The sequence below is a fragment of the Rutidosis leptorrhynchoides genome, chromosome 10 (genome assembly GCF_046630445.1).
Source record: "Rutidosis leptorrhynchoides isolate AG116_Rl617_1_P2 chromosome 10, CSIRO_AGI_Rlap_v1, whole genome shotgun sequence".
NCBI classification, from domain to species: domain Eukaryota; kingdom Viridiplantae; phylum Streptophyta; class Magnoliopsida; order Asterales; family Asteraceae; genus Rutidosis; species Rutidosis leptorrhynchoides.
In genome coordinates, this window is record NC_092342.1 from 188,909,195 (window position 1) to 188,922,197 (window position 13,003).

The window sequence follows — 13,003 nt, forward strand, 5'->3', positions numbered from 1 at the left end:
GAAAAAGTGTCTTGCCGAACCCGATATCGTCATCCCTCTTGAGGAACTTACTATTGATGACAAACTTCATTTTGTGGAGGAACCGGTTGAAATTGTGGACACCTCCGTCAAGACATTGAAACAAAGCCGAATCCCGATCGTCAAGGTTCGTTGGAATGCCAAAAGAGGACCCGAGTTTACTTGGGAAAGACAAGATCAAATGCAAAAGAAGTATCCTCATCTATTCGTGAATTCAGAAACGCAAGATCTCGAGGAAGAAACAACGACTACTACGCCTACTTAAATTTCGGGACGAAATTTCTTTTAAGGAGTAGGTAATGTAACATCCCGCCTTTTTCCGTTTACTTTTCCGTTATACTAATATAAAGTCCGTTATATGTTTATAACATCTCCCGTTGATACGCGTTTTAAATTATCTCGTTTAGGTAATTCCCGCACCCGAGCGAAAGTTGAGGGACTAAACTTGACAAGGGATCAAACCCTTGACTAGGTCAAAGGGTCAACCCCTTTCACCCATTCATTTCCACCTCCATCTCTCTCTCTTTCTCTCTAGCAAGAACACACACCAAATTATCCAAATTCATTCATTCATCATCTAAATCCGGATTAAGGAGCTAGCAACCAAATAAATTACATATTCGTGATCCTCTCTTCATCCTCTTCGTTTTGGTACCAACTTCATCTCATTTGGGTAACTTTCTAAAATCACTAGATTTTGTGTTCTTGATGTTTTTAACTTATAAAAGTGTTAATTAGTGTCTATGGCTCAAGTCTAACATGAATATATGATTTATATGCTCGATCTCGTTGTTTTAGTGTAACTAGCATGAACTTGAATTTTTGGTGTGTTATTCTTGAATTTTGGATGATCATATGTTGTTGAATGATGAAAGTTCATGTTTTAATTGTGTTCCTAACATCACTAGCTTCAAATTGGTAAGTAGGTTGACATGGATTAGTTTCATATGCAAGATTGTTGAATTTGTGATTTTGGATTAGGGTTTGATGAGCTTTACATGAACTTTTGATGCGTCAAATGCTATGAGATATTGTTGTTAAGTGTTTTGTTGCAATGTGTGTTTGATTACCTTCGAAACGGCATAACATACATGTAAATTGGTTGCCCGAATCATAAAATGCGTTTTTGGAACTTAAACTTTGATTATGAATGTTTAATTACGGTTTTTGGTTGTTGTAAGTGGAAGTTTGATTGATGAAATGTACTTAGTTGTATTCCTCGTCAAAATACCTTTCCAACGATATATAATAGGCATTATAAGTGTTTGCGGGTCAAGAGTTGGGTTGGAAAAGGTTTTGGCTCGTGCATACTTTGGAAAAACAGAATCAGACCTGCACAGAGGGTGGCGCGGCGCGCCCCTACCCCGCGCGGCGCGCCAAATAGCCTGGCCAGAATTCTGTACAACTTGGTCAATTTTTGAATAATGTTTGGCATGCTACGCACCTCCGATTAACATGTAACTTGGCCAACATGCTCATATATGATTTCTAAGATTAGAAAAATAGTTCGGAACCCGACCCGAACGTGTTGACTTTCGTTGACTTTGACCGACCAAAGTTTGACTTTTTGTCAAACTTAACCAAATGATTATGCAACCTTCCTAACTTATTTATATACTTGTATCTTGCATGAAACTTGGCAATTTGATTTCACATGCTAAATAATCGAGTCGTAACGAGCCATAGGACTAATTGAACATCTTTGACCTATCGTGTTTACCGTTATTGATACGACCTATTTGTTTAGGTCAAGACTAGCATTGTTCTTTGCACACGTTTACTTGTCGAAGTACTTTACTACTCGTGCACTCAAGGTGAGATCATAGTCCCACTTTTACTCTTTTTGAACTTATATTTGGGATGAGAAAACATAAACGATTCTTTTGAACTAAGTGAACACAAGTACAGGAAAACAAACATTCTACATACGAGTTTAGAACAAAATCCTCAATTCGATTATCATTAATTACACTTGCCGGGTGTAAGCGAGAACTTATGTTGTATGGATCCATATGGGTTTGACAAACCCTCATTCAAACGGTTCGCTACCGTTTACGAATGAAATATATTTTCGAGAAACAGTGTATGTTCTAGCACTAAGTGATGGGGTTCAATGGAAGGAAACGTTAAGCATTGATAATTGGGTGCTCGTGAAACAAACTTTTGGAATGTATTACTATTATTTCATTGATGCAAATCTTGTGGTTCACTTGTACTTACTTACTTAAACCTATGATTTCACCAACGTTTTCGTTGACGGATTTCTATGTTTTTCTCAGGTCCTTGAACGATACATGATACATGCTTCCGCTCATTATTTGATACTTGCATTGGATGTCGAGTATACATGCATACATGGAGCGTCTTTTGGATACTTTTAAATTGTGTCGCATAAGTTTCATTTGTACTTAAACTTGGTATCGTAACTTGTGGTGGAACTATTCTTGTAAAACTTGAACAACCTTTACATTTGAAATGAATGCGACATATCTTTTGGTCAAACTTTGTCTTAAAAGACTTATGACCACGTAACGGGACCTAAGTAGACGGCGCCGTCAAACATGATTTGGTCGGGTCGCTACATAGATGTACAGAAATAAATCGATAAATATTATCTTGAATCAATCCACGACCCAGTGTATACGTATCTCAGTATTGATCACAACTCAAACTATATATATTTTGGAATCAACCTCAACCCTGTATAGCTAACTCCAACATTCACATATAGAGTGTCTATGGTTGTTCCGAAATATATATAGATGTGTCGACATGATAGGTCGAAACATCGTATACGTGTCTATGGTATCTCAAGATTACATAATATATAATACAAGTTGATTAAGTTATGGTTGGAATAGATTTGTTACCAATTTTCACGTAGCTAAAATGAGAAAAATTATCCAATCTTGTTTTACCCATAACTTCTTCATTTTAAATCCGTTTTGAGTGAATCAAATTGCTATGGTTTCATATTGAACTCTATTTTATGAATCTAAACAGAAAAAGTATAGGTTTATAGTCGGAAAAATAAGTTACAAGTCGTTTTTGTAAAGGTAGTCATTTCAGTCGAAAGAACGACGTCTAGATGACCATTTTAGAAAACATACTTCCACTTTGAGTTTAACCATAATTTTTGGATATAGTTTCATGTTCATAATAAAAATCATTTTCTCAGAATAACAACTTTTAAATCAAAGTTTATCATAGTTTTTAATTAACTAACCCAAAACAGCCCGCGGTGTTACTACGACGGCGTAAATCCGGTTTTACGGTGTTTTTCGTGTTTCCAGGTTTTAAATCATTAAGTTAGCATATCATATAGATATAGAACATGTGTTTATTTGATTTTAAAAGTCAAGTTAGAAGGATTAACTTTTGTTTGCGAACAAGTTTAGAATTAACTAAACTATGTTCTAGTGATTACAAGTTTAAACCTTCGAATAAGATAGCTTTATATGTATGAATCGAATGATGTTATGAACATCATTACTACCTTAATTTCCTTGGATAAACCTACTGGAAAAGAGAAAAATGGATCTAGCTTCAATGGATCCTTGGATGGCTCGAAGTTCTTGAAGCAGAATCATGACACGAAAACAAGTTCAAGTAAGATCATCACTTGAAATAAGATTGTTATAGTTATAGAAATTGAACCAAAGTTTGAATATGATTATTACCTTGTATTAGAATGATAACCTACTGTAAGAAATAAAGATTTCTTGAGGTTGGATGATCACCTTACAAGATTGGAAGTGAGCTAGCAAACTTGAAAGTATTCTTGATTTTATGAAACTAGAACTTTTGGAATTTATGAAGAACACTTAGAACTTGAAGATAGAACTTGAGAGAGATCAATTAGATGAAGAAAATTGAAGAATGAAAGTGTTTGTAGGTGTTTTTGGTCGTTGGTGTATAGATTAGATATAAAGGATATGTAATTTTGTTTTCATGTAAATAAGTCATGAATGATTACTCATATTTTTGTAATTTTATGAGATATTTCATGCTAGTTGCCAAATGATGGTTCCCACATGTGTTAGGTGACTCACATGGGCTTCTAAGAGCTAATCATTGGAGTGTATATACCAATAGTACATACATCTAAAAGCTGTGTATTGTACGAGTACGAATACGGGTGCATACGAGTAGAATTGTTGATGAAACTGAACGAGGATGTAATTGTAAGAATTTTTGTTAAGTAGAAGTATTTTGATAAGTGTATTGAAGTCTTTCAAAAGTGTATAAATACATATTAAAACACTACATGTATATATATTTTAACTGAGTCGTTAAGTCATCGTTAGTCATTACATGTAAGTGTTGTTTTGAAACCTTTAGGTTAACGATCTTGTTAAATGTTGTTAACCCAATGTTTATAATATCAAATGAGATTTTAAATTATTATATTATCATGATATTATCATGTATGAATATCTCTTAATATGATATATATACATTAAATGTCTTTACAACGATAATCGTTACATATATGTCTCGTTTAAAAATCATTAAGTTAGTAGTCTTGTTTTTACATATGTAGTTCATTGTTAATATACTTTATGATATGTTTTCTTATCATAGTATCATGTTAACTATATATATATATATATCCATATATATGTCATCATATAGTTTTTACAAGTTTTAACGTTCGTGAATCACCGATCAACTTGGGTGGTCAATTGTCTATATGAAACATATTTCAATTAATCAAGTCTTAACAAGTTTGATTGCTTAACATGTTGGAAACATTTAATCATGTAAATATCAATCTCAATTAATATATATAAACATGGAAAAGTTCGGGTCACTACAGTACCTACCCGTTAAATAAATTTCGTCCCGAAATTTTAAGCTGTTGAAGGTGTTGACGAATCTTCTGGAAATAGATGCGGGTATTTCTTCTTCATCTGATATTCACGCTCCCAGGTGAACTCGGGTCCTCTACGAGCATTCCATCGAACCTTAACAATTGGTATCTTGTTTTGCTTAAGTCTTTTAACCTCACGATCCATTATTTCGACGGGTTCTTCGATGAATTGAAGTTTTTCGTTGATTTGGATTTCATCTAACGGAATAGTGAGATCTTCTTTAGCAAAACATTTCTTTAAATTCGAGACGTGGAAAGTGTTATGTACAGCCGCGAGTTGTTGAGGTAACTCTAGTCGGTAAGCTACTGGTCCGACACGATCAATAATCTTGAATGGTCCAATATACCTTGGATTTAATTTCCCTCGTTTACCAAATCGAACAACGCATTTCCAAGGTGCAAATTTAAGCATGACCATCTCTCCAATTTCAAATTCTATATCTTTTCTTTTAATGTCAGCGTAGCTCTTTTGTCGACTTTGGGCGGTTTTCAACCGTTGTTGAATTTGGATGATCTTCTCGGTAGTTTCTTGTATAATCTCCGGACCCGTAATCTGTCTATCCCCCACTTCACTCCAACAAATCGGAGACCTGCACTTTCTACCATAAAGTGCTTCAAACGGTGCCATCTCAATGCTTGAATGGTAGCTGTTGTTGTAGGAAAATTCTGCTAACGGTAGATGTCGATCCCAACTGTTTCCGAAATCAATAACACATGCTCGTAGCATGTCTTCAAGCGTTTGTATCATCCTTTCGCTCTGCCCATCAGTTTGTGGATGATAGGCAGTACTCATGTCTAGACGAGTTCCTAATGCTTGCTGTAATGTCTGCCAGAATCTTGAAATAAATCTGCCATCCCTATCAGAGATAATAGAGATTGGTATTCCATGTCTGGAGACGACTTCCTTCAAATACAGTCGTGCTAACTTCTCCATCTTGTCATCTTCTCTTATTGGTAGGAAGTGTGCTGATTTGGTGAGACGATCAACTATTACCCAAATAGTATCAAAACCACTTGCAGTCCTTGGCAATTTAGTGATGAAATCCATGGTAATGTTTTCCCATTTCCCATCCGGGATTTCGGGTTGTTGAAGTAGACCTAATGGTTTCTGATGCTCAGCTTTGACCTTAGAACACGTCAAACATTCTCCTACGTATTTAGCAACATCGGCTTTCATACCCGGCCACCAAAAATGTTTCTTGAGATCCTTGTACATCTTCCCCGTTCCAGGATGTATTGAGTATCTGGTTTTATGAGCTTCTCTAAGTACCATTTCTCTCATATCTCCAAATTTTAGTACCCAAATCCTTTCAGCCCTATACCGGGTTCCGTCTTCCCGAATATTAAGATGCTTCTCCGATCCTTTGGGTATTTCATCCTTTAAATTTCCCTCTTTTAAAACTCCTTGTTGCGCCTCCTTTATTTGAGTAGTAATGTTATTATGAATCATTATATTCATAGATTTTACTCGAATGGGTTCTCTGTCCTTCCTACTCAAGGCATCGGCTACCACATTTGCCTTCCCCGGGTGGTAACGAATCTCAAAGTCGTAATCATTCAATAATTCAATCCACCTACGCTGCCTCATATTCAGTTGTTTCTGATTAAATATGTGTTGAAGACTTTTGTGGTCGGTATATATAATACTTTTGACCCCATATAAGTAGTGCCTCCAAGTCTTTAATGCAAAAACAACCGCGCCTAATTCCAAATCATGCGTCGTATAATTTTGTTCGTGAATCTTCAATTGTCTAGACGCATAAGCAATCACCTTCGTTCGTTGCATTAATACACAACCGAGACATTGCTTTGATGCATCACAATAAATCACAAAATCATCATTCCCTTCAGGCAATGACAATATAGGTGCCGTAGTTAGCTTTTTCTTCAATAACTGAAACGCTTTCTCTTGTTCATCATTCCATTCAAATTTCTTCCCTTTATGCGTTAATGCAGTCAAGGGTTTTGATATTCTGGAAAAGTCTTGGATGAACCTTCTGTAGTAACCAGCTAGTCCTAAAAACTGGCGTATGTGTTTCGGAGTTTTCGGGGTTTCCCACTTTTCAACAGTTTCTATCTTTGCCGGATCCACCTTAATACCTTCTTTGTTCACTATGTGACCGAGGAATTGAACTTCTTCCAACTAAAATGCACACTTTGAAAACTTAGCGTACAATTCTTCCTTCCTCAATACTTCTAACACCTTTCTCAAATGTTCACCGTGTTCTTGGTCATTCTTTGAGTAAATAAGTATGTCATCAATGAAAACAATGACAAACTTGTCAAGGTATGGTCCACACACTCGGTTCATAAGGTCCATGAACACAGCTGGTGCATTAGTTAAACCAAACGGCATGACCATAAACTCGTAATGACCGTAACGTGTTCTGAAAGCAGTCTTTGGAATATCATCTTCTTTCACCCGCATTTGATGATACCCGGAACGTAAGTCAATCTTTGAATAAACAGACGAGCCTTGTAGTTGATCAAATAAGTCGTCGATTCTCGGTAGTGGGTAGCGGTTCTTGATGGTAAGTTTGTTCAACTCTCGGTAGTCGATACACAACCTGAATGTACCATCTTTCTTCTTGACAAACAAAACAGGAGCTCCCCACGGTGATGTGCTTGGTCGAATGAAACCACGCTCTAAAAGTTCTTGTAATTGGCTTTGCAGTTCTTTCATCTCGCTGGGTGCGAGTCTGTAAGGAGCACGAGCTATTGGTGCAGCTCCTGGTACAAGATCTATTTGAAATTCAACGGATCGATGTGGGGGTAATCCCGGTAATTCTTTCGGAAATACATCGGGAAATTCTTTTGCAATGGGAACATCATTGATGCTCTTTTCTTCAGTTTGTACTTTCTCGACGTGTGCTAGAACAGCATAGCAACCTTTTCTTATTAGTTTTTGTGCCTTCAAATTACTAATAAGATGTAGCTTCGTGTTGCCCTTTTCTCCGTACACCATTAAGGGTTTTCCTTTTTCTCGTATAATGCGAATTGCATTTTTGTAACAAACGATCTCCGCTTTCACTTCTTTCAACCAGTCCATACCGATTATCACATCAAAACTCCCTAACTCTACTGGTATCAAATCAATCTTAAATGTTTCGCTAACTAGTTTAATTTCTCGATTCCGACATATATTATCTGCTGAAATTAATTTACCATTTGTGAATTCGAGTAAAAATTTACTATCCAAAGGCGTCAATGGACAACTTAATTTAGCACAAAAATCTCTACTCATATAGCTTCTATCCGCACCCGAATCAAATAAAACGTAAGCAGATTTATTGTCAATAAGAAACGTACCCGTAACAAGCTCCGGGTCTTCCTGTGCCTCTACCGCATTAATATTGAAAACTCTTCCACGGCCTTGTCCATTCGTGTTCTCCTGGTTCGGGCAATTTCTAATAATGTGGAATGGTTTTCCACATTTATAACAAACTACATTGGCATAACTTGCTCCGACACTACTTGCTCCACCATTACTCGTTCCGACACCATTTGTTCCTTTCGTTCTATTAACCCCTGGTCCGTAGACCTCACACTTCGCCGCGCTATGACCATTTCTTTTACACTTGTTGCAAAATTTGGTGCAGAACCCCGAGTGATTCTTTTCACACCTTTGGCATAGCTGCTTCTGATTGTTGTTGTTGTTGCGGTTATTATTGTTGTTGGGATGATTGTTGTAGTTGCTGTTGTTGTTGTTGTTGTTGTTGGGCCGTTTGTTGTAGTTGCGATTGATGTTGCGATTGTTGGGATAATTGTTGCGATTATTGTTGTAATTGCTGTTGTTGTATTGGTGATTCTTATCACTGTTTTCCTCCCACTTTCTTTTGACTTGCTTCACATTGGCCTCTTCAGCAGTCTGTTCTTTAATTCTTTCTTCAATCTGGTTCACTAGTTTGTGAGTCATTCTACATGCCTGTTGTATGGAGGCGGGCTCGTGTGAACTTATATCTTCTTGGATTCTTTCCGGTAATCCTTTCACAAACGCGTCGATCTTCTCTTCCTCATCTTCGAATGCTCCCGGACACAATAGGCACAATTCTGTGAATCGTCTTTCGTACGTGGTAATATCAAATCCTTGGGTTCGTAACCCTCTAAGTTCTGTCTTGAGCTTATTGACCTCGGTTCTGGGACGGTACTTCTCGTTCATCAAGTGCTTGAATGCTGACCACGGTAGTGCGTACGCATCATCTTGTCCCACTTGCTCTAGATAGGTATTCCACCATGTTAACGCAGAACCTGTGAAGGTATGCGTAGCGTACTTCACTTTGTCCTCTTCAGTACACTTACTTATGGCAAACACCGATTCAACCTTCTCGGTCCACCGTTTCAATCCGATCGGTCCTTCGGTTCCATCAAATTCCAAAGGTTTGCAGGCAGTGAATTCTTTGTAGGTGCATCCTACACGATTTCCTGTACTGCTAGATCCAAGGTTATTGTTGGTATGTAGCGCAGCCTGTACTGCGGCTATGTTTGAAGCTAGAAAAGTACGGAATTCCTCTTCATTCATATTCACGGTGTGTCGAGTAGTCGGTGCCATTTCCTTCAAAATAGTTAAATGGAACAAGTTAATCATACAGAATATTAAGAGTAGTTAATAGTATTTCGTAGCATAATATGAACTCATTTATAAAAGCTTTTTCTTCATATTAGCGTTTTATAAGTTTAAATTCGGGTAGTACCTACCCGTTAAGTTCATACTTAGTAGCTAATATACAATTCAACTACTACAATTCTATATGAAAAACTGATTATAATAATATTTCGCGTTCAAGCTTTTATACAATATTTTACAAACTTACAATACCTCTTATTTTACATAAAGCATGAAATATAGCACACAATAACTTTGATACAAGATAGTTGTGAAGACAATTCTAGCTAGTACACAAGTCGTTCAGCAAAGGCAATAAAGACACGTAATTCATACGTCCAGAAACAAGTCATGCATTCTGGTTTTACTAGGACTACTTCCCATCCTTGGTCTTGTGCAACATAACCGTTATGGCCGTTGATAAGACAGCGTGTTGTAACGTCATCAAAGGGACGAGGGTTACGTAATGTCCAACAGTCCCGTAATAATCTAAAAACCTCATTTCTTACCCCAATTACCGACTCCGTCACTTGTGGAAACGTTTTGTTTAATAGTTGTAGCCCGATGTTCTTGTTCTCACTTTGGTGAGAAGCGAACATTACTAATCCGTAAGCATAACATGCTTCTTTATGTTGCATGTTAGCCGCTTTTTCTAAATCACGAAGTCCAATATTCGGATATATTGAGTCAAAATAATTTCTTAACCCGTTGCGTAAAATAGCATTTGGGTTCCCCGCAATATATGCGTCAAAGTAAACACATCGTAACTTATGGGTTTCCCAATGTGATATCCCCCATCTTTCAAACGAAAGTCTCTTATAAACCAAGACATTCTTGGAACGTTCTTCGAATGTCTTACAAACTAATCTCGCCTTAAATAGTTGTGCCGAAGAATTCTGGCCGACTCTAGAAAAGATTTCATCAATCATGTCTCCGGGTAGGTCTCTTAAAATATTGGGTTGTCTATCCATTTTGTGTTTTTAAACTGTAAAATAGACAAGAGTTAGATTCATAAAAAAAATACTTATTAATACAAGCAATTTTTACATATATCATAAAGCATAAGAACACTATATTACATATATTACACCACACGAATACAACTATCTTATTCCGACTCGCTCGTTTCTTCTTCTTCGGTTTTGGTTCGTTTTGCCAAGTTTCTAGGGATATATGATGTTCCCCTAATACGAGCCGTCGTTGTCCACATTGGTTTAGAAAAACCTGGTGGTTTAGAGGTTCCCGGGTCATTGTTACAACTTAAGGACTTCGGGGGTTGACGATACATATAAAGTTCATCGGGGTTGGAATTAGATTTCTCTATTTTTATGCCCTTTCCTTTATTATTTTCTTTTGCCTTTTTAAATTCAGTTGGGGTAATTTCTATAACATCATCGGAATTCTCGTCGGAATCCGATTCATCGGAGAATTGGTAATCCTCCCAATATTTTGCTTCCTTGGCGGAAACACCATTGACCATAATTAACTTGGGTCGGTTGGTTGAGGATTTTCTTTTACTTAACCGTTTTATTATTTCCCCCACCGGTTCTATTTCTTCATCCGGTTCTGATTCTTCTTCCGGTTCCGATTCTTCTTCCGGTTCCGACTCTTCTTCCGGTTCCTCTTCGGGAACTTGTGAATCAGTCCACAAATCATTCTAATTTACATTTGACTCTTCATTATTATTAGGTGAGTCAATGGGACTTGTTCTAGAGGTAGACATCTATCACATAATATCAAACACGTTAAGAGATTAATATATCACATAATATTCATATGTTAAAAATATATAGTTTCCAACAAAAATGTTAAGCAATCATTTTTAAAGAAAACACGGTCGAAGTCCAGACTCACTAATGCATCCTAACAAACTCGATAAGACACACTAATGCAAATTTTCTGGTTCTCTAAGACCAACGCTCGGATACCAACTGAAATGTCCCGTTCTTATTGATTAAAAACGTTCCATATTAATTGATTTCGTTGCGAGGTTTTGACCTCTATATGAGACGTTTTTCAAAGACTGCATTCATTTTTAAAACAAACCATAACCTTTATTTTATAAATAAAGGTTTAAAAAGCTTTACGTAGATTATCAAATAATGATAATCTAAAATATCATGTTTACACACGACCATTACATAATGGTTTACAATACAAATATGTTACATCGAAATCAGTTTCTTGAATGCAGTTTTTACACAATATCATACAAACATGGACTCCAAATCTTGTCCTTATTTTAGTATGCAACAGCGGAAGCTCTTAATATTCACCTGAGAATAAACATGCTTTAAACGTCAACAAAAATGTTGGTGAGTTATAGGTTTAACCTATATATATCAAATCGTAACAATAGACCACAAGATTTCATATTTCAATACACATCCCATACATAGAGATAAAAATCATTCATATGGTGAACACCTGGTAACCGACAATAACAAGATGCATATATAAGAATATCCCCATCATTCCGGGACACCCTTCGGATATGATATAAATTTCGAAGTACTAAAGCATCCGGTACTTTGGATGGGGTTTGTTAGGCCCAATAGATCTATCTTTAGGATTCGCGTCAATTAGGGTGTCTGTTCCCTAATTCTTAGATTACTAGACTTAATAAAAAGGGGCATATTCGATTTCGATAATTCAACCATAGAATGTAGTTTCACGTACTTGTGTCTATTTTGTAAATCATTTATAAAACCTGCATGTATTCTCATCCCAAAAATATTAGATTTTAAAAGTGGGACTATAACTCACTTTCACAGATTTTTACTTCGTCGGGAAGTAAGACTTGGCCACTGGTTGATTCACGAACCTATAACAATATATACATATATATTAAAGTATGTTCAAAATATATTTACAACACTTTTAATATATTTTGATGTTTTAAGTTTATTAAGTCAGCTGTCCTCGTTAGTAACCTATAACTAGTTGTCCACAGTTAGATGTACAGAAATAAATCGATAAATATTATCTTGAATCAATCCACGACCCAGTGTATACGTATCTCAGTATTGATCACAACTCAAACTATATATATTTTGGAATCAACCTCAACCCTGTATAGCTAACTCCAACATTCACATATAGAGTGTCTATGGTTGTTCCGAAATATATATAGATGTGTCGACATGATAGGTCGAAACATTGTATACGTGTCTATGGTATCTCAAGATTACATAATATATAATACAAGTTGATTAAGTTATGGTTGGAATAGATTTGTTACCAATTTTCACGTAGCTAAAATGAGAAAAATTATCCAATCTTGTTTTACCCATAACTTCTTCATTTTAAATCCGTTTTGAGTGAATCAAATTGCTATGGTTTCATATTGAACTCTATTTTATGAATATAAATAGAAAAAGTATAGGTTTATAGTCGGAAAAATAAGTTACAAGTCGTTTTTGTAAAGGTAGTCATTTCAGTCGAAAGAACGACGTCTAGATGACCATTTTAGAAAACATACTTCCACTTTGAGTTTAACCATAATTTTT